General features: G+C 47.2%; 1 protein-coding gene across 1 annotated transcript in view; it reads right to left on the reverse strand.

The window, feature by feature from the left end:
- SUPT6H (SPT6 homolog, histone chaperone) overlaps positions 1-3,954 on the reverse strand; it is a 26,177-nt gene extending 22,223 nt beyond the window's left edge. Inside the window, exon 1 of the mRNA XM_017743040.1 lies at positions 3,557-3,954. The gene's annotated coding sequence lies outside the window, so the exon portion shown is untranslated. The remainder of the gene's footprint in view (positions 1-3,556) is intronic.
- Positions 3,955-4,563: the final 609 nt, after the last annotated feature.

The raw sequence follows: 4,563 nt of genomic DNA on the forward strand, positions 1-4,563 counted from the left end.
ACGCGCACGCAGCCAGAGCCTTCATCCCATCCACACCCTCCCACGCGCTGGGAAGGCTCCCACTGATGCTGCACCATGTCAGGCACACGGCCCAACTAATTAGGATCTTAATACGATTAATCCTGGCTCAGTTGATGAAGCCAGAGTGACCCTGAAAAGGGCCTCAACTGAGCTGCGATCGCCAGCTGTGAGTGAGACTCGTCAGAGCCCATGGAGCAAACTGGAGAAAGGTCCGGGGGTCCTGGGTTGGGGCTGGGGGTTTGGGGCTACCCACAAGCCAGAGCCAGGATATCCCATGCCAGGGGCCTCAATCCAGCGCTGAGGAAGCAACAAGAAAACTACAAAACCAGCGCATTTTCTATATCCAGAACCTTTTGTTTGATGCTTTTCCCAACTGGGGTTTCTGGAAACAATATAAATCAAGCTTGGCACAAAGGAAAGTGTTTGCCAAGTTCTGTTTCTCTGAGCCTTCCACTTCTGGTGGTTACAAACTCATTGATATTTCTGAAATTTTCAAAGGAAGTTTTTAAATCTCCTTTTTACGTATATCAAAACAACTGAAGCTTGCAAGACTCAGCTATGAGGAAAACCAAATCAACTCCTCAAAGGGCTGTGAGGATGAAAATGCCAGCCCAGGAAGAAGTACATGCCTTTGGGAAGGTACAAGCAGCTCAGAGGTGTCAGATCTAAAGCAAAAACCTCCATGTTAAATTACATCTGACGTAATTCAACACACAAACATGCAAAAACAACAGAGGAAAAAAAAGATGAGGAAAGAATTCTGTATGGCAGGGAATGATACCTAAACAAACACACTTCAAAATATTCCCATAATCATTTCCCCACTGCAAACAACCCGCTGAAGGAAATCAGTCCCATATGGGACAACCTGATCAAGGCTTTGCCATGACACTTCTCGTGTGCAGGATTTCTTGTTCTGCCCTGAGATCCACACATCTGCTGCACAAACACAACAACTTGGGAGAAAAACAGGGACTTAGTGCTCAGTTAGAGTTAAAAGGTGCAAGGCTGATCTTGGATGATCTTTTAAGTCTTAAAATACGAGCAGCTCTGAAGGAACGTGTCATCCGTATCTCATTAAAGAAAACCCACAACAAAGATGAGGGAAAGACCTCTGCCAGATTTCAGACATGAGTGGAGAGCAGCTCATACTCCTTGGCTGCAGAATACATGGCTGTGGCCAACGCAGGATGCTCCAGACAGGCAGAAATCACAGCAGGCCAAGGCTACTGCTCTGCATCCAGACAGGACGTGGCTGCTCTGGTTCAGTGCGGGATCCCTATCCTCAAGAGGACACTTTAAATACACACACTTGTATTTAAGCATTCCTCTCAGAAACAATGCCTCAGAGGGCAGCACCGATGTCAGTTAAATGTGTGTTCCTGATGCAAATGCCACTGATGAATCGTGTGACTACACACAGTAGAGCAACAGCGATTCTGTTTACCTGCCTGTGTATGAATATTCTGCCAACTTCACACTTCCTCACCAATCTCCTGCTACAGGTATTCACCAGGGTGCATTAACATACACAAACCTGCAGGCTGAGTGGCTTTCCCTAGAGCATTTCCAAGTCTAATAACCTCGTTTTTCTCCTGCCCATGATCAATACACAAACTCATCTCATCAAAGCACCACATCCAATTTCACCATTCTCTGCCAGTGAAGTGTTCAGCCCACGATTCCAACCTTCTTCCTCATCACTTGTTCTAAAATTTCCTGGCAATTTCACTCCATGTCAACTCAAATTTGTCTGGACACAGCGAACAAATGGGACTTGAGAAAGCCATCTTATTTAAATGATCCAGCCAAGCAGGTTCCACACAAGCCAACCACCCACAAACCCGGGTGCTTTCAGCTACAGAGAAATTCATCTCAGGACAGCAGGGATGTCACTTAGCATGGAAAACAGAAGCAAGATGTTGAAGCAGACATGGATTAAAGGTGCCTCTCCCATCCTCTGTGCCAGGGAGGCCTTAATTTGAAACAGAACAAGCCAGGGAAGTGAGCAGAGGTGCACAGACAGAACTTGGTGTGGTCACACAGGGAGAGACCTGAGGAGGTTTAAAGACTCTGGACCAAGGAGTGTTGGGCCAGCCCAGCTATTTTGATCAGGAGTGTCTGCACTTTGCTCAGCTCAAGGGCACAGTGGCACTGATCCAGAGTCCACAAGCTCCTTTTAACTGGGACCGTTGAGTTCTGATCAGGTCAGGACCAGGATGGACATCGGCCGCAGGCTCCGTGAGGTGAGGCAGGGCCCTTAGGACAAGTGCTGCTTTGTGAGAACCTAAGGATTTCAGAAATCATTCACACATCCAGATATCTGCTGGCTACTCAGGACATTGGGAACTGCAGAGTCCCTCACGAGCTTCACAGACTGAGCAGGTGTGGAGTGAGAGAAAACAGAAACATCCAATACTCTCCCAGCTACAAGGATGCCACCTAAGGCAGGAGACTTCAGTGGTGCTCACAGAATAACCAAGCAGTGTCCTCAGAGCAAGAAATATTTATTATTCAGCAACCAACCTCAGGACAGCAGTGTGAATACACAAACCAGCAAAGCCAAGTGCTCACCTCGGCTTTAGGACATCATGGGTGCAGCAAAGACCGTCCTTTGTGGGAGAAATGACATCAATCCCACATTAATACTGGTTCTGTGGGGTTTTTTGTGGGGGGGGGAGAGAGGGCTTGGGCAGGGATGGTTCTAATCTCTGGCACTTCATGGTTCAACTCACAGTCCATTTAGGATCACACAGATCCATGGAACCACACTGCTGAAGTCACCACTGAACATCTCGCTCAGTTCTCATGGCCACACTTCAAAGAGCCAAACTGCAGAGGATTCAGAAAGCTCTGTGACAATAAGAGAGCTGGGGAACTCAACTCAAAATGCAGAGCCTCAGGAAGCCAAATCTATTAATTTTGTCAATTAAATGCTCGTGAAATTAATTTTAGCACAGTCCAAGTGCATCCACAGGAGTTCAAGACTGACAACAAATGTCTGACTAGGAAAAACCCAAATGAACTGCAAAGATAATGCCACTGTTTCACCCCCTGAAGCTCTCAGTGAAATCAGTATCAGTTTTCTTAAAAAAAAAAACAAACCAAGCCATAGTTGAGTTGGAACGTGTGGATTTAACACTAATAACTAAGTAAGGATCTTCAGGCTGTGTTCCACCACAGAACTCAGACAAAATCATCTTGGCATCTTTTAATTTGAAGCTTAAGAGCCTAACAAAAACATCCCTGTGAAGCACTGCAAGGCACTCACACCATGAGGAACCACCCTCACAGGCACCCCCTCAATGCTGAGCTCTTCCTCAGAGGCACTCTGGTATCCACATGGACTTCTGGTGACAGCCCTGACATCGGCAATACATAACTTCATATTTAGCTTTTAAAGCTGTTTTACAGATTTCTGAAGTTGGCATCTAAACTGGACACTCCCACCCCTGCTTGGTGGAACACAGGGGGAAGTGATGACTGGGGACAAGGAAAGTCCAGGCAGCCACCAGAGTTCAGGAACTTCCCATACCTGCTTTGTTGGTTTTAATGCTCCCGTCGGTCCCACCGCCCCCGATGCTATCAGGTGGCAGCACGTCCTGTGGCAGGGTGACACATTTAATAGCATGTTGTGTGAAAAAGCACATCCGCCTGTTTATTTTAGCCCTGCTGCATCATAATTTCCGGTCAGAAACAGAAAACTGATGCTCCCTCCTCGCTTTCTCTGACCTGCCCATGACTTCACGCACCTGGATCGTATCTCCTGTCAGCAAGCTTCTCCCCTAAGGTGAGGGCATGAGGGCTTTGATTACCCAAAAACCTGCTCTGCTCCTGCCCCTGCCTCTTCCAGCGCTCCCCTTTTGGGATGGTCTAACCAGAATTGCCAGGGCACAAACTGCCAACCACTTACTCAGCAGCATGACAATGTTTTCTATTTCATTCTCTCCTCCTTTAAAGTAATTTCAAAATATCCCTCTCAGGCTACAACGGGGTGTTGAAGTTGTTTTAAAAAAAGCAATTGCTCAGACACCTACTGCTCTTCCCTGAATTATAAGAGCTGATGTAGGGCCAGTTTTGTGGTGTTTGTTATCTTCCTTATACCTTCTGCCATATCTCATTTACCACACCACCACTCCCACCTGGTGTTATCTGGTCTCTGCAACTCCCCACAGTTTAGTTATCCTAAATAATTTAGGAGTAACCTTCCTTCTCCACATCATCGTATTCCGAAAAAAAAAAAAAAGAGCACAGGAGATGACTGTGAAACTCCACAATAACCTCACTCCCCCGTGACCACCAATCGTTTGCCACCTTTTAGTCATTTATTAAACCCAAAAGGGCTTTCCCCAGGCCCTTGGCTTTTCAGGGAGGACATCGCCAGAAGTTTGGAAAGCCCAACGGAGTGGCCTGGTAATCACACTTGCGGAGCGGAGATCCGGGAATCACACTGGCATTGTGGGGGGGTCCAGGACCACCAGCGTGGTGAGAAACGAAGGTCAGACCCTTTCCCCCTCTCCAAGAAAGGCATCACGATGCTCC

The sequence above is a fragment of the Corvus brachyrhynchos genome, unplaced genomic scaffold (genome assembly GCF_000691975.1).
Source record: "Corvus brachyrhynchos isolate BGI_N302 unplaced genomic scaffold, ASM69197v1 scaffold99, whole genome shotgun sequence".
In the NCBI taxonomy this organism is placed as follows: Eukaryota; Metazoa; Chordata; class Aves; order Passeriformes; family Corvidae; genus Corvus; species Corvus brachyrhynchos.